The sequence below is a fragment of the Tamandua tetradactyla genome, chromosome 10 (assembly GCF_023851605.1).
Source record: "Tamandua tetradactyla isolate mTamTet1 chromosome 10, mTamTet1.pri, whole genome shotgun sequence".
NCBI lineage: Eukaryota > Metazoa > Chordata > Mammalia > Pilosa > Myrmecophagidae > Tamandua > Tamandua tetradactyla.
Window position 1 is genome coordinate 101,289,857 of NC_135336.1, and position 25,396 is coordinate 101,315,252.

The 25,396-nt window shown below is 42.8% G+C and overlaps 3 pseudogenes across 1 annotated transcript in view; 2 read left to right on the forward strand and 1 right to left on the reverse strand.

The window, feature by feature from the left end:
* Nucleotides 1–6,244: 6,244 nt before the first annotated feature.
* On the reverse strand, nucleotides 6,245–7,426 carry LOC143648093 (putative G-protein coupled receptor 160; annotated as a pseudogene).
* Nucleotides 7,427–11,303: 3,877 nt separating this feature from the next.
* LOC143647748 (ragulator complex protein LAMTOR3 pseudogene) lies at nucleotides 11,304–20,953 on the forward strand (annotated as a pseudogene).
* The window catches only part of LOC143648707 (protein S100-A10 pseudogene), a 37,827-nt pseudogene continuing 31,946 nt past the window's right edge, over nucleotides 19,516–25,396 (forward strand). Inside the window, exon 1 of the transcript XR_013158731.1 lies at nucleotides 19,516–19,595. The product of XR_013158731.1 is annotated as a protein S100-A10 pseudogene (transcript). The remainder of the gene's footprint in view (nucleotides 19,596–25,396) is intronic.

Sequence of the window (25,396 nt, forward strand, 5' to 3'; positions counted from 1 at the left end):
TAAGGAAGAGGAAGGAGGCAGAGTGCACAGCGGGCTGTGGGGCTGTGGTGTGAAGTGGCAACCCCCCTCCCATGGGCCTATTTTGTACTACTTGCTGTAAGACCTAACTAACTTCCTGTCCTTTGAGATTTGCGCTTAATGCACAAAAAGAAGTATACGGGAAATTTGAAAACAGTTATTAGTGTCTATTAAGTGTTGGAAAACATACAAAGTTGAATCCATCCTTTGATATTTGGGTGCTTTTCTTTACTTACCTGTCTGTGCGAGCAAGGTCTGTGTGTTTACAAGAGTGTAACAGAGACCCAAAGAGATGGAGAAGTGAGCCTCCTGGATATCTGTAGAAAGTGTTCCAAGCAAAAGAAGAGAAGGTACAAAGCCTTGGGGCAGAGCATGTTTTGTAAATTCAGAAAACAGCAGGAAGGCCGGGTTTCAGGATGGTAGTGTGGGGAGCTCAGGGGAGGCTCCCCAGAGGAGACATCTGGTCAAAATTAGCTAAGACAACCGTTCAGAATCTGGAGATTGCTCACATGCCTTACAACACACTGAGACTTTATTCAACAAAACCTGCGGAAACGTGATAAGAACAGTAGGAGGCCATAGCATCAGAGCTGGAGTCTGCACACCCCCCAAACACACACATAGCCAGCCCTTGCTCTGCAGAAGAGCTGGGCCCAGGAGCCTGGCAGCCAAGTGGCAGTTCCCAGCCCCACCCACCCACCTCCATGAACCCCGATTCCTGGGATGCTAGGTTTGATCCCAGTGAGTCAGCAGCTAATGAACATGGTACGAGATTGCAGAAGACGCTGGGAGGACGGCAGCAACTGGGTGGTACCCGTCCCTTCATACCTAACACCCACGCCGCAGGGAGGACCCAGAGCGGGCAGCCAAGGAAGAATGCATCTCCCTTTGCCCAGGCAGCTCTGGGCCATGGGCTCAGCAGCGCTACCTCCCCCAGCTTCCTGGGGAGGAAGGGCTGCTCAAGGTAGTCCCAGCAGCCACTGACCTCTGGCAAATCCCATCCTTACCAGCTCTGGGCTGTGACAGACCTGCGCTGGGCAGTGGGGACAGCTGAGCTGCAGCGGCAGTTCCAGACCCCATACGGCTCCTGCTCCACAGGGAGGATGTCGGTGGGGCCACCCGGGAAGAGGAGGGAGGCCCCAGGTCCCGTGCCGGTGCAGAAGCTGTGCAGGGGTAGGGCAGAGCACGCCTCGGACACCACCCTGCCTCTGCCAAGGGCCCCACACAAGTGGAGCTTTTGTGTTAGTGAAAGCAGTGGTCATTCAGCTAGCAACTAGGGAAGGCTAAGAGCCGGAAGGGATGGGCTGAGAGGAGGGAAAAACCCAGAGCCCAGCTAAAAGCAGGGGCGATCCAGGCTGCACCCCAGGGGGAGAGGGCTCGACTGAACCAGTCCAGCGAGTTACTAAACAAGCAACAAGCCCCTGTGGGAAGGAAGGGATTCAGTGCTACCATGTGTTCTCAGATGTGCAGCTCTCAAAAAGTTAAGAGATAGGGTGGGCCACGGAGGCTCAGCAGGCAGGAATGCTTGCCTGCGATGCCAGAGGACCTGGGTTCAATTCCTGGTGCCTGCCCATGTTAAAAAAAAAAAAAAGTTAAGAGATAAATAAAAATGTTTAAACCTTATCATCAGGGAATCCCCTGATACTGTGTCAAACTTTAGGGACACCCAAATCAATAGGCCAAGCCCTTGATCATGAGGCTTACTCTTGTGAAGCTTATGTAGGTAGCAGAGAAGCTTAGAGTACCAATAGGTGTGCCTAAGAGTTACTTCTGGAGGACCTCTGTTGTTGCTCAGATGTGGCCTCACTTTCTCTAAGCCCAACTCTGCAAGTGAAATCATTGCCCTTCCCCCTACATGGGACATGACATCCAGGGGTGAAAGTCTCCCTAGCGACGTAGGAGATGACTCCCAGGGATTAATCCAAATCTGGTACTGTGGGATCAACAGTTCCATCCTGACCAAAAGGAGGAAAAGAAGTGTAATAAAGTATCAGAGGCAGAAAGAGTTCAAATAGAGTCAAGAGGCTACTCTGAGGGTTGCTCTTATGCAAGCTTCAGTTAGACCTTGCTGCCTATCATAACCTGCCAACCCCCAACCAGGACCATTCCAACCAATCCTAAAGAACACCAAGGACAATATATAAGATTCCACAAGGGAATTACTTGCCAGAAACCTACAGCCTCCAGATGGGTCCCTGGTCCAGATAAATCCTGAAACCTAGCCCAGCCTCTCCAGAACATCAGATAGTTCCATCTCCTACCCCATATTAGTGTCAGACCCTTCCAAAATGTCAAAAATTTAGAATTGCCATAGCCCAAACAATCCCAATGAGAGGTATGGAAAGATCAAAGGTGATGGTGGAATTATATATAGAAGATAGGACTTAAGAAATGAATATGAATGCTGAATTATTAAATTGATACCTCTTTTAGTCTCCAGTATTTTAGAGCAGCTAGAAGTAAAAACCTAAAATTGTGAAATTGTAACCCATGTCAAAGTCTGAAATAGGTACTACAACTAATTGTGGTGCTGTGCTTGGAAATTTATAGCTTTGCTGAATATATGTTTTGTTCACAAAAAAAAAGAAGGAAAAAAGAAGTCGATTGCGATGATAAAAAAGTAAAAAAAAAAAGTCCTTGATATATTTTAACAGAGAAGACAGGATTTAACAAATGGGTGTGACTGCTGAATCACTGTATTGATATTTCTGTTGGTCTCCAGTGTCTTGGAGCAGCGAGAAGAAAAAACGAAAACTCGTGAAACTGTAACCCATACCAAACTTTGAAATCTGTTCTATAACTGCTTATTGAATTGTACTTGGAAATTTACTGGGTTTTTTGTGTATTTGTTATATTTCACAATAAAAAAAATTTTTTTAATATGTTTTTTATGGTTTCTTCTCATTGTAAGCATATTTTTTTTCTGTCTGGACTTTCCTACAACTATTTTAAGTTTAATAGGAATCTAAGTGCATGTTTTAATATCATGTTTTTTATATTTTTATTGAGAAATATCCACACACACAGTCCAACTCTATTTTATAATCAGTGGCTCACATCATCACATCGCTGTGTATTCTTCACCATGATCATTTTTAGAACATTTGCATCACTCCAGAAAAAAAAAAAAAGAACTCGTACATCCCATACTCCTCTCCCCTCCCTCTCTTGACCCACAGTATTTCAATTTACCCAATTTTTACTCTTTATCTCCCCCTACTTTTTTATCCTTTTATTTTTTTTTTTACTCATCTTTCCATACCCTGGATAAAAGAGGCATCAAACCCAAGGTTTTTACAATCACACAGTCATACTATAAAAGCTACATAGGACAAGTGCTTTTGAGGAAGAATAGATATTGGATTTAGCAGACGTAAACTTCAGAGCAGTTGTTATAAAATGTTTAATTGTTCAAGGTAGAAGAGATGAAAAAAATGTTTGTTACCAGACAATGGAGGTGGATTCTTTCACCCGCCACTCTCAGTAACTAATTCCTGAGACCCTGGGATTTCAAAGAGGGAAAGTTTATTACTAGGCGCGTAGTAGGAGAGCAGATGGCCTAGAGGTCCAAAATCTCTCTCCCCGAGCTGCAGTAATTCAGATAGGTTTATTAGAGAAAAGATGGGCAGGATTTAGGATAATGAGCACAGTGGCCCCAGATGTAATTAAATGGGATCTGATTATTGAGCACGCACAGACTGGTGACATGCTTAGGGAATGTGTGTAAGAAAATGGTGGAATGAGGTACAGGTGGTCTGTAGGTCAAAGCCTAAACTACTGCGCATGTCAGGGGGGCCCACTTTGGTTAGATCCAGTCTTGGTTGTCAAGATAGCTTTGGACCTGGGGTGGGTTAGTTCTGGCTGACCCAGGACCCTTCTTTAACAAACATTAGGGGCTGTCTTTAGTGATCACGACACTCTAAAGTTGAAAAACTGGATAACGGGGTACAAATGAAGGTTAGTCACAAGGTTTTTACAATCACGGGGCAGATAATAAGGACTATACAATCACGACCAGAGATCAAGGCAGCTGGGCTACAATTTAGTGATTTCAGGAATTTCCCTCTGTCTACTCCATTGTACCAGAAAGCAAAAAGGAATATGTATATAATGATTCAGTAATAAAAGTCATCCTTTAAATCCTGATTTCTCGGTTACACAATGGACTATATTTAAATGAACCATGTTTAAAGAAAGAGAGGTATGACAGCAAAATCATCAATTAGAGAAGGTCAATAAAGACAGAAAATATTTTTTACAGAACCAAATAGAGATTCTAGAGTTGAAAGGCAACAAATGAAAAATTCACTAGAGCTAGCAGAAGAAAGAAGCTGCAAATTGGTATGTCAATAGAGAGTTCCATCCGAATGATAGAGAAAAGGCGCGGGGGCTGGGGGAGAATTAGAGCTGTTGATGAGTGAAGTTTTCCTGTCTCACTGCAATTAAGTCTAAAGTAGATTCTGATACTGTTCTCGTTTGCTAGCTGCCGGAATGCAACACACCAGACATGGATTGACTTTTAATAAAAGGGGATTTATTTTGTTGGTTCTCCAGAGGAAAGGCAGCTAACTTTCCACTGAGGTTCTTTCTTACGTGGAAGGCACAGGATGGTCTCTGCTGGTCTTCTCTCCAGGCCCCTGGGTTCCAACAACTTTCCCCGGGGTGACTTCTTTCTGCATCTCCAAAGGCCTGGGCTGAGCTGCTAGTGCTGAGATGAGGAATGCTGAGCTGCTTAGCAGTGCTACATTGCAATCTCTCATTTAAGCACCAGCCAATTAAGTCAAACATCACTCATTACAGCAGACACGCCTCCTAGCTGACTGCAGATGTAATTGGCAACAGATGAGGTTCACGTACCGTTGGTTTATGTCCGCAGCAGCAAGACTAGGTATGTTCACCTGGCCAAGTTGACAACTGAATCTAACTAACACAGATACCTTCAGATGTTTAAGCCCTAGAGCAACCACTAAGAAAATATCTCAAAATATGTTAGGTAATCTTTCAAGGTATATAGATGTTAGACTAGAACACGTCACCTGGCATGTAAGAAGGGACAGAAAAGCCATGAGTGGTCGCCAGCACTTCTCCAAAGAGCTGGGCCATGAGGGGACCCCTGCACGCAGCCCGCCCGCCTCGCTGTCTGCTTGGTCCCCTGCCCTCTCGCTTGTCACCCTTTGCCCCTCTTGGGAGAGTCCTGCTGCCCACCACTCTAAGAATAAAGATGAACGAGGCAAAAATAGACGTAGAGGGAAGAGTGAGAATGAACCTGCAAAGAGAGAGCTGGTGTTCTAGGATGATGGTGTGCTCAGGTGATCAAAATGTTGGGGAAGAGGCATTGTGTTTTGATGGTGTGAAGAGGTTATGTCACATCACAGGGAAATTAAGAAAAAAAAAGGTTTGGAAAAAATACCTCAGACATTATACCGGTTGGCCTACGAGACAAGCAGGATAGCAAAGGTGATATTTTAAAATACAGTGCAATACACATGACGCTAAACGTCTGCAGGCATCTGGCGAGCTTCCAGAGCAGCTAAAATCAACAAAACGGACTTTGGGTCCTGGTGATGCTGATGAAATCCAGTTTGACGGCACTGGAGGTGATGTGAAGGCGTTGAGGGTGTGTACTTGAACTCAACATTTTACATTCCAGTTTTCCTGAGGATTGTTCCACATTTTGGATTTTGATCATGACCCCTAAAGAAGATTAAATTTTCATTAGCATGAGTGCAATTTGTTAAAGCAGACTGGTTTATATATATTTTTTGAATTTGTTAAAAATGTTTATTTAGGTTAATGTCTTAAAGTTGGCATTGAATCTCAGATTTACATAACAGTTTGCACCTTTTACTTGTTTGGGTAACACAAATATTAGTATGACTAAATGTCAACCCATTCTACTTTAGTGCTGATAACTAACATTTGTAATTTGCAACCTTTCTAAACGGGTATGAAAACTTTCTCATGGAATTCTTTTGTTTTTAAGAAAGAAAAAATATACATATTTTAAATATCATAGTGCCAAAAATCATTCTATAAGGTATGAAAGTTGGAAGGGAAAAGCTTCAGTTCAGGTCATATTTAATGCTTTAAATCATTAAGGCTCAAACTCTAAATCACTACTATACCACATAGCATTTTTCTATGTCCTAAGTCATTCTCTCCTGTTTGTAAAACTGTGATTCTTAGTGTAGTTTTAAGACTTGATTCATTTTAACCTGCAACCAAATTAACAAATTATTATTGATAGGGGCTTTTCAGTTTGCTCAAGATTATGAGTTACAAATCGAAGCAGCATTTCCAGCTGACAAATGGATCCACAGGTAATGCAATGTGTCTTAAACTAAGCTTGTGACAATTAAACCAATAAACTGAAGCAGTGAGAAAACTTGACAAAGTATAACCAGGGAATGTTCATCTCAACATAAGCTGGAATCTCTACTTTCAGTAAAAGGATGAGTACTTGAAGTAGCACAAACAGGAACCAGGTACCAAAAAAAACATAATGAGCTTGGGCAAGAATATTTTCTTTGAATTCACTATATAATTAGAGTGGGATGAAAAGGAAAAATATAGGATAGCCTCATTCATATATGATGTTATCCTTATAGCCTGTACCAGATAACAACTTCTGACCAAGAGGCTATAAAGGCAATAAATAAAATCATCACCATGGAAAATGACAGCCAGTAACTCTGAATGCTGACGTAGAAAGGACATTAACAAAAATAAACATTCTGTGCATTCAGGCTTTGGTAGATAGCTGGATCTCCCAAAACATAAGCAAGGACTGAAATCCAAATAAAAATTACCATAAAGAAATAAAATAATTTTTGACATTTAAAAGGAAACTTAGTGGTTTTAGAGAAATTCAAGTAATAATCTATGCAAGCTACCAGGACAACTGGATAATGCAAAAAGCCTTATGTAAAGGAAATAATTTGAGTAAATAGGCAGATGTGGTATTTAGTGAATCTAATGCCTAAAATTACAAAATCCCTAAAGTAGGATATAAAGGAAATGTTTACCAAAAGTAAAAGATCAACAAATGCTAATGAAATGCAAAAATATTCCATAAAATATTGATGGGTGTTTTTTCTTCGCATTCCTAGTATGAGGATATTTAATAATGTCTTCCCAAGTATTATTAAGAACAGGAGACAGCTTACATCTAGGGGCTGCTTTATGTGATGTAACTGGTACTGAAAAGAGCAGTTCTTTGAAGAGAGAGCAGGCATTTTTAGTTGGATTTCAGGTCTGTTGAAACACATATGATAAAAAACACTGCTTCACTTTATTTTCCATCCCATGCTTTCTCCCGTGGGTCTTTCTTGGCTGTTTATCTTCTTCTTATTTTATTTCTGTTTTTATTTCTTCAGTTATCTCGTTGCTTCCTTACATTTCATTTTGCCATACCCGATGCTATGTGAGTAAGCTCTCGTGAGGGCTCAGCTTCCCGTCCCTGCAGAACCCTGAGCAGGCAGCGTCCAGGCAGCGTGCTGGAACACACCCTGTGAGCAGTGTTCTGGCCAGCGGGGGTCGGAGCTGGCGTGGCTCCTCCTCCGGGCAGCACTTCCCTCCTACGCGTCCCAGGCCACCCGGGCTCAGCGGCCCCGCGGGGCGCCAGCGACTGGGTTATTTTTAAGATGTTTGTGTTTCCTTAAAAACTGGTAATGCTGAATTATCTTAAGTGAAATGTTAAACCCAATTTGTTCTTTTGATATAATGAAGCTTATGGGTAAAAGACTCAATATCTGCTGAAAAAAGAAGAAAATATGCGTGACTGCCTTTGCTGCATTTGCCCTACGACATTGTGGATTGGGATTGAGGCCTCGCTTTGACTGGTCTGTTGAATGCAGAGTCTGTCTGTATGTTCTAGTTACCTAGGTGTTCTCTTGAGATTTTCTTTTCTCTTGAGATTTTGATACAATTTAAAGGGGGCAGAAATCTGCGTTTGAAGTCAAAATGAGATCTGTTTTCCATACTTAAGTCTCCTGTGGCTATTTTTGTATCACATACATTCTCTCTGTGACCTTGTGTTGCCACCATAAAACATCAACAAAAGAGGAGTTCCAAAATGCAGTTTAGAGTCTGGGTTGTTTTAAAAGCAATTCTGAAATTTATGAGATTATTAGTTTGAGAAATTAAACACTAGATGGCACCCAGCTACCCTAACATAAGGAGTATGGATATATAATTGTTTGGTTAATGTGCGTAGAAAAGATCCCAAACAAAAAGATTGTTCCGATGGTATGCACGTTTGTAGAATATTTTTTACAGACCAAAGGTTATGTTAAGATTCCCCCCTGCCATGCTGGAGACCTGGGTTTGATTCCCGGAGCCTGCCCATGGCAAAAAAAAAAAAAATTATTTTCATTCCTGTACATTGTAAACTACAATATATGATACTTTATAAACACTGAAGTTATGTGTAAATGAAAATTTGATAAAAATTAAACCTTTTTAAAACTCCTTAATGTGGGGAAAGAGAAGGGAATTGTGGTAGTTAGATTCAGTTGTCAACTTGGCCAGGTGAGCGTACCTAGTTTTGTTGCTGTGGACATGAGCCTATGGTACGTGAACCTCATCTGTTGCTGATTTACATCTGCAGTCGGCTAGGAGGCGTTTGACTTTGTTTGGCTTAAATGAGAGAGCGCAACGTAGCCCAGCCTAAGCAGCTCAACATTCCTCATCTCAGCACTCACAGCTCAGCCCAGGCCTTTGCAGATGCAGAAAGGAATCATCCCGGGGAAAGTTGTTGGAACCCAGAGGCCCGGAGAGAAGGCCAGCAGAGACCATCCTGTGCCTTCCCACGTAAGAAAGAACCTCAGTGGAAAGTTAGCTGCCTTTCCTCTGAAGAACTAACTAAATAAATCCCCTTTTATTAAAAGCCAATCCGTTTCTGGTGTGATGCATTCCCGCAGCTAGCACACTAGAACAGGAATCACAATGTAATAAAAAAAAAAAAAAAAAACAGTTTTCAATTTCTGAATCAAAGAGCTACAGCCAAGAAATATAATAAAATGTTATGCTGAAGAGTATATTATGCCCTTATTTTGTGTTAAGGATGTATTTTGTTGTATGCACAGATATTTTTGTTTTCATTTTATAGGGAATTTAGGTTTACCCTTTCTTATTTTTTTACTTGTTTATTGTATAATATAATATTTATATAAAGCAAAGAAATTTAAAAAGCAATAGTTTCCAAAGCACTCTTCAACAAGTAGTTGCAGGACAGATCCGAGTTTGTCGTGGGTTACCATATGATCCTCTTAGATTTTTCCTTCTAGCTGTTCCAAAATATAGGCGGCTAGAAGGCATAAATATTTTTTTACCATCACAATTGACATTTTTTCTTTCTTTTTTGTGAAAAATAACATATATACAAAAAAGCAATAAATTTCATAGCACAGCACCACAATTAGTTGTAGAATATATTTCAGAGTTTGACATGGGTTACGATTCCACAATTTTAGGTTTTAACTTCTGGCTGCTGTAAGATACTGGAAACTAAAAGAGAGATAATTTAATGATTCAGCATGCATATTCATTTGTTAAATCCTATCTTCTCTGTATAACTGCACCATCACCTTTGATCTTTCTATTCCTCTCTTTAAGGGTGTTTGGGCTATAGTCATTATAACTATTTCATGTTGAAAGAGTTTGTCACTAATATGGGGTTGGGAGATGGAACTAGCTGATGTTCTAGAGAGGCTGGGCCCTCTAGGTTTCAGGACTTATCTGGTCCAAGGAACCATCTGTAGATTATAGGTTTCTGGAAAGTTATTCTAGTGCATGGAACCCTTGTGGAATCTTATATATTGCCCTAGTGTTCTTTAGGGTTGGCTGGAATGGTCCTGGTTGGGGGTTGGCAGGTTATGACAGGTAGCAAGGTCTAGTGAAGCTGGCATAAGAGCAACCACCAGAGTGGCCTCTAGACTCTATTTGAACTCTCTCTGCCACTAATACTTTATTAGTTACACCTCTTTTCCCCTTTTTGGTCATGATGGAATTGTTGATCCCCTGGTGTCAGGGCCGGATTCATCCATGGAAGTCATCTCCCATGCCACCAAGGAGACTTTCACCTCAGGATGTCATGTCCCACATAGGGGGGAGGGCAATGATTTCACTTGCAGAGTTGGACTTAGAGAGAGTGAGGCCACATCTGAACAACAACAGAGGTCCTCCAGAAGTAACTCTTAGGCATGCCTGTAGGTAGGCTAAGCTTTTCCACTATCTACATAAGCTTTGCAAGAGTAAACCTCTTAGGATCAAGGGCTTGGCCTTTTGATTTAGATGTTCCTGAAGTTTGACACAGTATCAGGGGATTCCCTAATGGTAAAGTTTAATAATTCCATATGTTTTCTCCCATCCCTCAAGTGAAAAGTACTTTGCAGTACTTTTGGCAAGAGGTGTGAGCAGGTTTGTAGAGGAGCTAGAAGTTCAGGGCGGAACACAGCACATCTGAGAGGTTTTGCGTCCTCCTAGTGGGGTTTCTGAGTAGGTAGTTGGCACTTGGAGGTTGGGACTTGGAGATGGCACACGAAGCCAGGGTGGAGGGGCTCCCCTAGGGAGGAGGGAGCCTGGCGCCCTCCAGGGCTGAGAAGGTCTCTGCTGTGGAGGAACCCTGAGAAGGAGGGACAGTGAGGCTAGGGAAGAAGTCGGGAGGAAAGGCTTCAGGCAGGGAGTGACCCATGGTGTCCAGTGCAATGAGAAGCAGCATGAACTGAGGCCAGGAAGTGGCCTGGGCGGCTGGGGGCCAAGCACAGGTCTCTGCCCCTGGTGGGAGATCTGTGTGGTCCCCAGGAGGGCTGGCTGGCCCCAGGGGGTGTGAATGGCGTCTTAGGAGGTGGCTCCCCAGAGCACCTGCCAGCTATTCACCAGCCCCGCCAGGCCCGCTGAGGCAGCAGTCAGCGTCAGCCCTGGGCGAAGGCCACTGCGCTCAGACCCGGAGCTCAGATTCGGGCAACGGCCTGGGTCTCTCCCCAGCCCCTGTTGCGAACTCGGGCCTCCTGTGGGCTGGGGGCTTCTCCCTGGGAGACCTCCACCCACCCTGGGCTCCACAGGCACTGGGCCCGACCTCAGAGCTTCCAGCAGGTGAGCGGGATGGTCGCTCTCCTCTCACAGGCAGGGAAACTGAGGCTTGGGAAGTCAGGAGCCTCACCCAGGTCTCCCTGCGAAGGGGCAGAGCACGGCTTGCACCCAGGCGTGGCATCCTGGCCGAGGTGGTTTAACCCAACTTCCAGCCAAGGATCCCGGGAGAGCTGATTAAAGGGCTACCAACTCCCATGGTCACAGCCACCACAGAGCCCAGCAGGTGCTGCCCGCCATCCCCAGCCTGGGCTTCTCAGTCACCTGGCAGGCACCTGCCGTGTCCTCTCCCGCCACCCCCTGCTCCCCTGGCCCTCCGCTGCTCCTGCACGCGGCTTCACCTGCGCAAACCTCCAGGCACAGGAGTAAGGCACCCTCCCCGAGCTGGGCCGCACCTCAACTAAAATCACTTCAAAACTCCTGTTTTCGGTGGATTCGCCCCTGCAGGAATGGGTTAAGATCGAGAACATGTCATTTTCTGGGGTCAGTAATTCAAGTGTCACATGGTCAGGTTATGCATTCTCTTGAATAATGTAGTTTTTTTTGTTTAATTATCCAATTTACCAAAACAGGCATTAAATATTACTTATAATAAAGATTTTCTTTTGAAATCATAGGAGCTGGTGACTTTTTTATTTAGAAATAATTCATATAAATCAAATCCACCCTTTTTTATGTGTACAGTTCAATGGTGTTTAATATATTCACAGAATTTTACAAACTTCACCACTATCTAATTCCGGAATTATCACCCCAAAAAGAAACCCTATAGCTATTAAGCAGGCACTCCCCATTTTCCCAATTCCCCAGCTCCAACCACTAGTCTACTTTCTGTCTCTATGGGTTTACTTATTCTGGACGTTTCCTATAGAAGCAGCTTCCTTCATTTAGCATAACGTTTTCAAAGTTCACCCATGTTGTAACATCTTCAGTACTTCATTCCTCTGTATGGCCAAATAATATCCCATTGTATGAATGTACTACATTTTGTTTATCCATTCATCAGAAGATGGATGGGGGTTTCCATTTTGAGGGGCATATATCTGGGAGTGGAATTGCTAGGTCGTATAGTAATTCAATATTTAACGTTTTGAAGAAATGCCAAATGTTTTCAAAGTAGTTGCACCATTTGACATCCTCATCAACAATACATAAGGGTTCCACTTTCTCCTCATCTTTGTCAACATTTGTTAATATCTTTTTTATATTAGCTATTATAGTGGATGAGAAGTAGTATTGCATCACAGTTTTGCTCTATATTTCCCTAATGGCTAATGAACATCTTTTCTTATTTATTGGCCATTTGTCCACGTTCTTTGGAGAAACATCTATTCAAATCTTTTGTCCATTAAATGAAGTTGGGTTATTTCACTTTTTATTACTGAATTGTAAGAGTTCTTTATGTATTTTGTATGTATGAGATTTGTGGATAGTTTCTCCCATTCTGGGGATTGTCTTCTCATTTTCTTGATGGTAACATTTGAAATTCAAAAGGTTTTAATTTTGATGAAGTCCGGTTTGTCTAATTCTTCTTTTGTTGGGATCATAATCTAAAAACCCATTGCCTAACCCAAGGTCATAAAGATTTATGTTTGCCTGTGTTTTCTTTTTTTTTTATTAATTAAAAAAAATTAACTAACACAACATTTAGAAATCATTCCATTCTACATATGCAATCAGTAATTCTTAATATCATCACATAGATGTATGATCATCATTTCTTACTACGTATGCATCGATTTAGAAAAAGAAATAGCAAGACAACAGAAAAAGAAATAAAATGATAATATAGAGAAAAAATAAAAATAAAAATAAAAAATACAAAAATATATAAGATAAAAACTATAGCTCAGATGCAGCTTCATTCAGTGTTTTAACATAATTACATTACAATTAGGTAGTATTGTGCTGTCCATTTTTTTTTTTTTTTTTTTTTTAGAAATCATACCATTCTACATATGCAATCAGTAATTCTTAACATCATCACATAGATGCATGATCATCGTTTCTTAGTACATTTGCATCGGTTTAGAAGAACTAGCAATATAACCGAAAAAGATATAGAATGTTAATATAGAGAAAAAAAATAAAAGTAATAATAGTAAGAACAAAACAAAACAAAACAAAACAAAACAAAAACCTATAGCTCGGATGCAGCTTCATTCAGTGTTTTAACATGATTACTTTACAATTAGGTATTATTGTGCTGTCCATTTTTGAGTTTTTGTATCTAGTCCTATTGCACAGTCTGTATCCCATCAGCTCCAATTACCCATTATCTTACCCTGTTTCTAACTCCTGCTGAACTCTGTTACCAATGACATATTCCAAGTTTATTCTCGAGTGTCGATTCACATCATTGGGACCATACAGTATTTGTCTTTTAGTTTTTGGCTAGACTCACTCAGCATAATGTTCTCTAGGTCCATCCATGTTATTACATGCTTCATAAGTTTATCCTGCCTTAAAGCTGCATAATATTCCATCGTATGTATATACCACAGTTTGTTTAGCCACTCATCTGTTGATGGACATTTTGGCTGTTTCCATCTCTTTGCAATTGTAAATAATGCTGCTATAAACATTGGTGTGCAAGTGTCCGTTTGAGTTTTTGCCCTTAATTCCTTTGAGTAGATTCCCAGCAATGGTATTGCTGGGCCGTATGGCAATTCTATATTCAGCTTTTTGAGGAACTGCCAAACTGCCTTCCACAGTGGTTGCACCATTTGACATTCCCACCAACAGTGGATAAGTGTGCCTCTTTCACCGCATCCTCTCCAGCACTTGTCATTTTGTTTTGTTGATAATGGCCATTCTGGTGGGTGTGAGATGATATCTCATTGTGGTTTTGATTTGCATTTCTCTAATGGCCAGGGACATTGAGCATCTCTTCATGTGCATTTTGGCCATTTGTATTTCCTCTTCTGTAGGTGTCTGTTCAAGTCTTTTTCCCATTTTGTAATTGGGTTGGCTGTCTTTTTGTTGTTGAGTTGAACAATCTCTTTATAAATTCTGGATACTAGACCTTTATCTGATATGTCATTTCCAAATATTGATTCCCATTGTGTAGGCTGTCTTTCTACTTTCTTGATGAAGTTCTTTGATGCACAAAAGTGTTTAATTTTGAGGAGTTCCCATTTATTTATTTCCTTCTTCAGTGCTCTTGCTTTAGGTGTAAGGTCCATAAAACCGCCTCCAATTGTAAGATTCATAAGATATCTCCCTACATTTTCCTCTAACTGTTTTGTGGTCTTAGACCTAATGTTTAGATCTTTGATCCATTTTGAGTTAACTTTTGTATAGGGTGTGAGAGATGGGTCTTCTTTCATTCTTTTGCATATGGATATCCAGTTCTCTAGGCACCATTTATTGAAGAGACTGTTCTGTCCCAGGTGAGTTGGCTTGACTGCCTTATCAAAGATCAAATGTCCATAGATGAGAGGGTCTATATCTGAGCACTCTATTTGATTCCATTGGTCGATATATCTATCTTTATGCCAATACCATGCTGTTTTGACCACTGTGGCTTCATAATATGCCTTAAAGTCAGGCAGCGCAAGACCTCCAGCTGTGTTTTTTTTTCCTCAAGATGTTTTTAGCAATTCGGGGCACCCTGCCCTTCCAGATAAATTTGCTTATTGGTTTTTCTATTTCTGAAAAATAAGTTGTTGGGATTTTGATTGGTATTGCATTGAATCTGTAAATCAGTTTAGGTAGGATTGACATCTTAACTATATTTAGTCTTCCAATCCATGAACACGGTATGCCCTTCCATCTGTTTAGGTCTTCTGTGATTTCTTTTAGCAGTTTTTTGTAGTTTTCTTTATATAGGTTTTTTGTCTCTTTAGTTAAATTTATTCCTAGGTATTTTATTCTTTTAGTTGCAATTGTAAATGGGACTCGTTTCTTGATTTCCCCCTCCGCTTGTTCATTGCTAGTGTATAGAAATGCTACAGATTTTTTAATGTTGATCTTGTAACCTGCTACTTTGCTGTACTCATTTATTAGCTCTAGTAGTTTTGTTGTGGATTTTTCCGGGTTTTCGACGTATAGTATCATATGGTCTGCAAACAGTGATAGTTTTACTTCTTCCTTTCCAATTCTGATGCCTTGTATTTCTTTTTCTTGTCTAATTTCTCTGGCTAGAACCTCCAACACAATGTTGAATAATAGTGGTGATAGTGGACATCCTTGTCTTGTTCCTGATCTTAGGGGGAAAGTTTTCAATTTTTCCCCATTAAGGATGATATTGGCTGTGGGTTTTTCATATATTCCCTCTATCATTTTAAGGAAGTTCCCTTGTATTCCTATCCTTTGAAGTGTTTTCAACAGGAAAGGATGTTGAATCTTGTCAAATGCTTCTCTGCATCAATTGAGATGATCATGTGATTTTTCTGCTTTGATTTGTTGATATGGTGTATTACATTAATTGATTTTCTTATGTTGAACCATCCTTGCATACCTGGGATGAATCCTACTTGGTCATGATGAATAATTCTTTTAATGTGTTGTTGGATACGATTTGCTAGAATTTTATTGAGGATTTTTGCATCTATATTCATTAGAGAGATCGGCCTTTAGTTTTCTTTTCTTGTAATATCTTTGCCTGGTTTTGGTATGAGGGTAATGTTGGCTTCATAGAATGAATTAGGTAGTTTTCCCTCCGCTTCGATTTTTTTGAAGAGCTTGAGGAGAGTTGGTACTAATTCTTTCTGGAATGTTTGATAGAATTCACATGTGAAGCCGTCTGGTCCTGGACTTTTCTTTTTAGGAAGCTTTTGAATGACTGCTTCAATTTCTTTACTTGTGATTGGTTTGTTGAGGTCATCTATGTCTTCTTGAGTCAAAGTTGGTTGTTCATGTCTTTCCAGGAACCTGTCCATTTCCTCTAAATTGTTGTATTTATTTGCGTAAAGTTGTTCATGGTATCCTGTTATTACCTCCTTTATTTCTGTGAGGTCAGTAGTTATGTCTCCTCTTCCATTTCTGATCTTATTTATTTGCATCCTCTCTCTTCTTCTTTTTGTCAATCTTGCTAAGGGCCCATCAATCTTATTGATTTTCTCATAGAACCAACTTCTGGCCTTATTGATTTTCTCTATTGTTTTCATGTTTTCAATTTCATTTATTTGTGCTCTAATCTTTGTTATTTCTTTCCTTTTGCTTGCTTTGGGGTTAGCTTGCTGTTCTTTCTCCAGTTCTTCCAAATGGATAGTTAATTCCTGAATTTTTGCCTTTTCTTCTTTTCTGATATAGGCATTTAGAGCAATAAATTTCCCTCTTAGCACTGCCTTTGCTGCGTCCCATAAGTTTTGATATGTTGTGTTTTCATTTTCATTCGCCTCGAGGTATTTGCTAATTTCTCTAGCAATTTCTTCTTTGACCCACTCGTTGTTTAGGAGTGTGTTGTTGAGCCTCCATGTATTTGTGAATTTTCTGGCACTCTGCCTTTTATTGATTTCCAACATCATTCCTTTATGGTCCGAGAAAGTGTTGTGTATGATTTCAATCTTTTTAAATTTGTTAAGACTTGCTTTGTGACCCAGCATATGGTCTATCTTTGAGAATGATCCATGAGCACTTGAGAAAAAGGTGTATCCTGCTGTTGTGAGATGTAATGTCCTATAAATGTCTGTTAAGTCTAGCTCATTTATAGTAATATTCAGATTCTCCATTTCTTTATTGATCCTCTGCCTAGATGTTCTGTCCATTGATGAGAGTGGTGAATTGAAGTCTCCAAGTATTATGGTAGATGTGTCTATTTCCCTTTTCAGTGTTTGCAGTGTATTCCTCACGTATTTTGGGGCATTCTGGTTCGGTGCGTAAATATTTATGATTGTTATGTCTTCTTGTTTAATTGTTCCTTTATTAGTATATAGTGTCCGTCTTTGTCTCTTTTAACTGTTTTACATTTGAAGTCTAATTTGTTGGATATTAGTATAGCCACTCCTGCTCTTTTCTGGTTGTTATTTGCATGAAATATCTTTTCCCAACCTTTCACTTTCAACCTATGTTTATCTTTGGGTCTAAGATGTGTTTCCTGTAGACAGCATATAGAAGGATCCTGTTTTTTAATCCATTCTGCCAGTCTTTGTCTTTTGATTGGGGAATTCAGTCCATTAACATTTAGTGTTATTACTGTTTGGATAATATTTTCCTCTTCCATTTTGTCTTTTGTATTATATATATCATATCTGACTTTCCTTCTTTCTACACTCTTCTCCATACCTCTCTCTTCTGTCTTTTCATATCTGACTCTAGTGCTCCCTTTAGTATTTCTTGCAGAGCTGGTCTCTTGGTCACAAATTCTCTCAGTGACTTTTTGTCTGAGAATGTTTTAATTTCTCCCTCATTTTTGAAGGATAATTTTGCTGGATATAGGAGTCTTGGTTGGCAGTTTTTCTCTTTTAGTATTTTAAATATATCATCCCACTGTCTTCTAGCTTCCATGGTTTCTGCTGAGAAATCTACACATAGTCTTATTGGGTTTCCCTTGTATGTGATGGATTGTTTTTCTCTTGCTGCTTTCAAGATCCTCTCTTTCTCTTTGACCTCTGACATTCTAACTAGTAAGTATCTTGGAGAATGCCTATTTGGGTCTATTCTCTTTGGGGTGCGCTGCACTTCTTGGATCTGTAATTTTAGGTCTTTCATAAGAGTTGGGAAATTTTCAGTGATAATTTCTTCCATTAGTTTTTCTCCTCCTTTTCCCTTCTCTTCTCCTTCTGGGACACCCACAACACGTATATTTGTGCGGTTCATATTGTCCTTGAGTTTCCTGATACCCTGTTCAAATTTTTCCATTCTTTTCCCGATAGTTTCTGTTTCTTTTTGGAATTCAGATGTTCCATCCTCCAAATCACTAATTCTATCTTCTGTCTCTTTAAATCTATCATTATAGCTATCCATTATTTTTTCCATCTTTTCTACTTTATCCTTCACTTCCATAAGTTCTGCGATTTGTTTTTTCAGTTTTTCTATTTCTTCTTTTTGTTCAGCCCATGTCCTCTTCATGTCCTCCCTCAATTTATCGATTTCATTTTTGAAGAGGTTTTCCATTTCTGTTCGTATATTCAGCATTAGTTGTCTCAGCTCTTGTATCTCATTTGAGCTATTGGTTTGTTCCTTTGACTGGGCCATGTTCTCAATCTTTTGAGCGTGGACAGTTATCTTCTGCTGTTGGCTTCTGGGCATTTATTCAGCTTTCTCTGGGTGTCGGACCCAGCAAGGTTGTAAGATTTTTCTGTGAAATCTCTGGGATCTGTTTTTCTTATCTTGCCCAGTAGGTGGCGCACGTGGCACACGTTTGTCTCAAGTGTTTGGAATGGGTCTCCCCTGGTCACTGATCTCCGTGGCCTGGGGGTTTCCTATCCAATTCTCTCCGTTGGTTCAGGGGCCGCGCGTGGTGGGGCGTCTGCTGCCGCGGCTTGAGGGGGCCCTGTGGCTGGTCACGGGCCGCAGCGGGCCTGGGGGATTCCCCACCAGACCAGGAAGCCTCCCGTGGGGGGGGGCCACTGTGGCTTGGATAGCCCTCTGATCCGAGACTCGTAGCCGCGGACTCGAAGTCGAGACTCGAAGCCGCCCGCAAAAGAGGGGCGCCAGCCGCCTCGGCTTGGGAAACTTGCCTCTCCGAGACTCTCAGCCGGCCCGGGAAGGAGGGAGGAAGTAGCTCCGACCGCCGCAGCTGCCGCTGCTCGGGAAATCGCGCGCCGCTCGGGGGTCTCACCACAGCCGAGTCTCGCAGTCAGACTAGCCAGTCCAGACTTTGGATAGCCCTCTGAACCGAGACTTGTAGCCGCGGACTCGAATCCGAGACTCGAAGCCGCCCGCAAAAAAGGGGCGCCGGCTGCCTCGGCTTGGGAAACTTGCCTCTCCCAGACTCTCAGCTGGCCCGGGAAGGAGGGAGGAAGTAGCTCCGACCACCGCAGCTGCGGCTGCTCGGGAAATCGCGTGCCACTCGGGGGTCTCACCGCAGCCGAGTCTCACAGTCAGACTAGCCAGTCCAGGCTTTGGATAGCCCTCTGATCCGAGACCCGTAGCCGCGGACTCGAAGCCGAGACTCGAAGCCACCCGCAAAAGAGGGGCACCGGTCGCCTTGGCTTGGGAAACTTGCCTCTCCAAGACTCTCAGCCGGCCCGGGAAGGAGGGAGGGATTAGCTCTGACCGCCGCAGCTGCCGCTGCTCGGGAAATCGCGCGCCGCTCGGGGGTCTCACCGCAGCCGAGTCTTGCAGTCAGACTAGCCTGTCCAGACTGGGTTACGCTGTGTGTCCATTCCCTGCCGTAGTCCCAGGAGCTGTTCTGTACTGTTTCTGTTCACCTATTAGTTGATTTGGGGTCGGAGGAACTAAGACACATGTACCTTATTAAGCCGCCATCTTGGATCTCTCGTGTAGGTATCCAGGAAGTCAGAGGATGACAGCTGGAACCAGATCTGTCTCCTGGCTCTTCCCTGCCTGTGAAAGTGGCCACCACTCCACTTATTCTTCTAGTAAGTGTTAGTTCATTTTCAAAAGGCAGAATGAGAGGATTGGGGAGGGGGGAGAAAAAAGCCCGCGCCGCCTAGCGAGACCCAGGGCCGACCGTGGCCGCCGCCGCGGAGCAGCAGGGAGCGGCCGCCGCGGAGGATCCCCGGCCGGGCTGTGTGTCCAGTGATCCTGCCCAGGCGCAGAGGGCAGCGGTGGCAGTCCTGAGGCCTTTTCTCAGGTACTCCTCCACCGGCTGGCCTCCCTCAGTGGCCTGGCCCCTTCTCCGACCCGAGCCGCTGGGTCGTAGTTAGAGGGCCTTGTTGCGTTTCAGCTGGGGGTCGTGGCGGGGGTCTGCCTGTGTTTTCTTTTAAGAATTTAATAGTTTTAGCTCTTACATTTAGGCCTTTGATCCATTTTGTGCTAATTTTTTATAGGATGTGAGGTAGGACAACTTCATCCCCGTGTCCCAGCACCACCTATAGAAAAGACTTTTTTCTTCCCCCATTGAGTTTGCCTTGACATCCTTGTTAGAAGCTAACTGAGCCCAACCATGCGACCATGGCTTGTAGAGGAACTAATCTTTGATGGTGTCCCTGAAGTGACAGCAGCCAGAACCCGGGCAGTCCCCAAAACAGAAATTCAGGCATGGAGATTGACCCTGTGGGGGAAAGGGGTTCATCATGGCAGATAACTGTTTTGTTTGTTTGTTTTAGGTCCCCCCACTCCCTGTTAATTATTGTCCCTAAGATCTGGATTAGGAGACTAAAATGAATGTGTGGGGTCTTGAATTTCTGCCTAGAATGATGGTGGAGGAAAGTAAGGTGCTTGAGGGACCTAAAACGGTTCCTGTGTAAAAATACTCCCAAGTGTTGAAGGGCTCGAAGCTATTGGGGTGTCAGATGGAGACAGAGCACCTATTATTACAGTGGCCAGTGATAATGCCCCAGCGCATACTTTAAGACCCGGTTTCTTATCTACTTTTGCCCTTGGAGCAGACCAAGGAAGCAAACTTGGGCTTTCAAAATTTCAAAAACCAGAAGTATTACCTGTTACTATAACACCTACCAGATGGTTTGATTTAATCATTTACCTTTGGTGGTAAGTTTCATAGCCAGCCACAATGCCAACATAGGACTAATGGTCAGTCCATTATTTGAAGAACTGAGACAAGTTGTGGAAGTTTCTTGATCTGACAGTGGATTCAATAACGTACCTTACCTTGATTGTACCAGACACACTATCAACCCAGCAATCTTTAGACCACAATAATACTTAACATCCGTTTACTCAAGAAAGGGCCCCTTTTCCCACTATACTGAGAAAGAGCACATGGGTATAAGCTCTGGACAGATTGTTCTGTTTCCTTAAGTAGGGACTATTCTTATTTAGTAAGATCTGGGGACACTGCAAAAATGGTTCAGCCTATCTCAGCCTCTACAGAGTTAGTTCAGCCATCAAACGGAAGATTCTCTGCGGTGGATCAGAATTAAGTGGTACATGGGTCCACTTGAACCCTTAAGTGCCCCTACTGTAAAATAGTCCCAGGCCTTCAGGCTGAAATAGGTCCTTTTTATTGTGAGTGATAATGAGGACATACTTTTCTTCATATTAAGTTTTATTTCTCTGCATTGAATATAAGGAGATGAAATGGCTTAGCAAAAGTAATAAAATCACTAAAAAAAATTGACTCTATTATTGTAAGGTGGCTATTTCTGTCATTTTACATGGTTTCTTATTGAGATTTTATATATAAGTTATAAAATGTTTCCCCCCAAAACAGACAAACAACAACCGGCTGTTTACTTCTGGACTCACAATTCTGTGGGTCCATAGGTCCCTCCTTGGGCCAGTCCACGGGGCTGGGTGACTGCGGCCTTGCAGGGAGTTGTGAAAACAGGAAGTGTGAGTCCTCAGACTTTGTTCTTTTCCAAGATTGTTTTTGCTATTACTGGGTCCCTGCGTCGCCAGATGAACTTAAAGACCAGCTCGTCGACTGTGCACGAAAGGCCACTGGGATTCCAACAGTGCTTGGGTAAATCTGTGGATGAGCTGGGGCAGTATCCCCAGCTTAACAGTACTAAGGTTTCCCTGCCATGAGCACGTGACAGCTTTCCATCCCATTCTTTTATTTCTTTTCATAATGTTTCATAGCTTTTAAAGACTCTTAATAACTTTGCCTATGAGTTTAAACAAACCCCGTTTTAAGCCCCATGCAGAACGAGGTTGTGTAGGCCTGAAGCTTATTAGTTTTTGGAAACTTTTAGGAAAAAGAATAAACCATTATAAATACAAAATTAGGAAGATGAGGTCTTAAGGAATCCGTGCAGGTGTGGGGCTTGAGGACCCCGTTTTATTGGGGATCCACCCCCGGTTCTAGATGAAATGGGCGTCTGCGTGGGACACACACGAGCTACACGAGGGCCTGGGGACTGACCCGCGGGCAGAGAAGCACAGCACGCTGTGCCCGGGCGCCCATCCCCTCCGGCCTCCGGCCCTTCATGGGCCCCTTCCTCCATCAAAAACAAATATTTAAAGTTTTATTTCACCGCTGTGTGGGTATAAGGACATTATTATTTTCTTTGATATCAAAGTTCATTCTTTTCCTCCTGATTTTAAAAGAAATTAGACGACTCTGTGGGCCCCAGGTTCTGTGCCACCCGGCCTGCTGGAGACTTCTTCCCTTCCCTGGGCTCGGCGCTGACCCGGGACTGGGCTACTTCCACAGCTACTGCGGCCCACGTGCCCCCACCCCTCTGTCAGCCAGGGCCCCCACGAGGCTGGCCCAAATCCATGCTCACGGCCCTCCCAACGGACCTGCCTCCTCCTGCCTGTGGCCTCAGACCCCCACCCCTGCCTCTGCCGCCTCCGGGCCACCTAACACGGGCTTCAGGCAGCCACCCGCTGTGCCTCGCCCGTGGCCCGCAGCCCCCTTCCCTCCGGACAGTCCCAGGGTGCCCTGCTGCCCACAGGTGGTGCCCTGCAGAGCCCGCCCTTCCCAGTGCCCCTGGGGCAGGACAGGAGCCCGGCTTGCACCGGGTGCAGGATGCCTTCAGCACCCATTTCCTGGATCAAATTGACTCCAGTTGGTTTCCGGCAATCACCGGACTGCCCCTTGGCCCCAGCTCTCCTCCAGCCTTCAAGTTTCTGGATACACAGAGAGGCAGGACAAACAGCACAGCCAGCCTCTACACACCTGTCATTTCCACCACCCTCTGCCAACCTCTCACCACGCTTCACAGTGAACTGTAGAAACGTGGCCTGCAGTGCCCGAGAGTGACATTCTACCCTTTAATCGCATTGCCACAGTCACCCCAAACGGAATTCCCAGCAGGTCCCAAACATCCTCTCATGAACTTCAAGTTCAAATTTCCTGCAGTTGGGAGGGGGCCAAGATGGCAGCTTAGCAATGTGCACGTTTTAGTTCATCCTCCAGAACAACTACTAAATAACCAGAAACAGTACAGAATAGCTCCCGGAGCCACGATAGTGACCGGACACACAGCGTATCCCAGTCTGGACCAGCTGGACTGGCTGCGAGTCTCCGGAACCGTGAGTTCCCCAAGCTGCAGGGGCCGATGCCCGGCACCCCTCCCCCACAGGGGGCTTCCCAGAGGGAAACAAAAGACACTCTAACAGTAGCAGGGACTGAGTCCAACCAAACACCAATTGTGGCATTAATAAACAAATTCTGACTACTAAAAATTGGCCCCCAGCTCAGGCAAAACTGGTCAGGGCGGAGGGCGCTTATTGGGCTAACCGAAAAAGAGGAAAGGGGACGAAACAGAGGATTTTGTGGCTGTTTCTACGGAGGCTTGGCTGCCTCTGGATTCAGCGGAGGGACTACTCTGGCTGCAACTGCCCCAGGCATAGGCAGAAACAGACTGCTTTCAGGGTTGTCTCCCACCTGAGCCTTCCCCAGGGGAGGGGTGAAACACAGCTCAAGTGGAATCCCTCTCTCAAGGAATTCAGACCCCAGGGTTTGGCAATTTGAAGCCATTAAAACCAGCCTACAACCTCTCCTCGGTCTCCACCACGACCCCAGCAGGGAGAGCCTTCCAAAGTTAAAGGAGCCACAACATCTTTTGCTGGTGGGATCTGCAGGCAGACAATTGCCACATACTGGGCAGGATAAGAAAAACAGAGCCCAGAGACTTCACAGGAAAGTCTTTCAACCTGCTGGGTCTCACACTCAGGGAAAACTGACACAGGTGACTCCTTCCCCCCCAAAGGAGGCCACTTTAGTCCGGGAAAACCCGGCTGGAGTCTGTAATACCTATGTAGACCCTCCTAAGGGTGGAGAGGGACCTTACAAGCAGGACAAGAAACAAGAAAACAAGAACTGAAAAATTACCCTCTGTTAAACAAAACTTAAGCTAGAGGCCCAGAAAAAGCTGAACTGAAGGTCAAAGAACAAATAGACAACAAACTCATCTAGCAAGAAAACACTAGGTAAGATAAATGAAAGCAATCTCCAGAATAAACTAATTAAGGTAATTAAATGTCTAGACGCCAGCAAAAAATAAAAAATCACACCAGGAAAATTGAAGATATGGCCCAGTTAAAGGAACAAACCAATGGTTCAAATGAGATACAGGTGCTGAAACAATTAATTCAGAATATATGAACAGACATGGAAAACCTCATCAAAAACCAAATCAATGAATTGCCATGAAGAAGGCAAGGAATGAACAAAAAGAAGAAATGGAAAGTCTGAAAAAACAAATCACAGAACTTATGGGAATGAAAGATACAGTAGAAGTGATGAAAAAAACAATGGAAACCTACAATGGTAGATTTCAAGAGGCAGAGGTTAGGATTAGTGAACTGGAGGATGGAACATCTGAAATCCAAAAAGAAACAGAAACTATAGCGAAAAGAATGGAAAAATATGAGCAGGGACTCAGGGAATTGAATGATAATATGAAGCGCACAAATATACGTGTAGTGGGTATCCCAGAAGGAGAAGAGAAGGAAAAAGGAGGAGAAAAACTAATGGAAGAAATTATCACTGAAAATTTCCCAACTCTTATGAAAGACCTAAAATTACAGATCCAAGAAGTGCAGCACGCCCCAAAGAGAATAGATCGAAATAGATGTTCTCCAAGACACTTACTAGTCAGAATATCAGAGGTCAAAGAGAAAGAGAGGATCTTGAAAGCAGCAAGAGAAAAGCAATACATCACATACAAGGGAAATCCAATAAGATTATGTGTTGATTTCTCAGCAGAAACCATGGAGGCGAGAAGACAGTGGGATGATATATTTAAATTACTAAAAGAGAAAAAATGCCAACCAAGAATTCTATACCCAGCAAAATTGTCCCTCAAAAATGAGGGAGAAATTAAAACATTTATAGAAAAAAAGTCACTGAGAGAATTTGTGACCAAGAGACCAGCTCTGTAAGAAATACTAAAGGGAGTACTAGAGACAGATATAAAAAGACAGAAGAGAGAGGTGTGGAGAAGAGTGTAGAAAGAAGGAAAATTAGATATGACATATAAAATACAAAAGGCAAGATGGTAGAGGAAAGTACTACCCAACAGAAATAACACTAAATGTTAATGGATTGAACTCCCCAATCAAAAGACATAGACTGGCAGAATGGATTAAAAAACAGGATCCTTCTATATGCTGTCTACAGGAAACACATCTTGGATCCAAAGATAAATACAGGTTGAAAGTGAAAGGTTGGGAAAAGATATTTCATGCAAGTAACAACCAGAAAAGGGCAGGAGTGGCTATACTAATATCCAACAAATTAGACTTCAAATGTAAAACAGTTAAAAAGACAAAGAAGGATACTATGTACTAATAAAAGGAACAA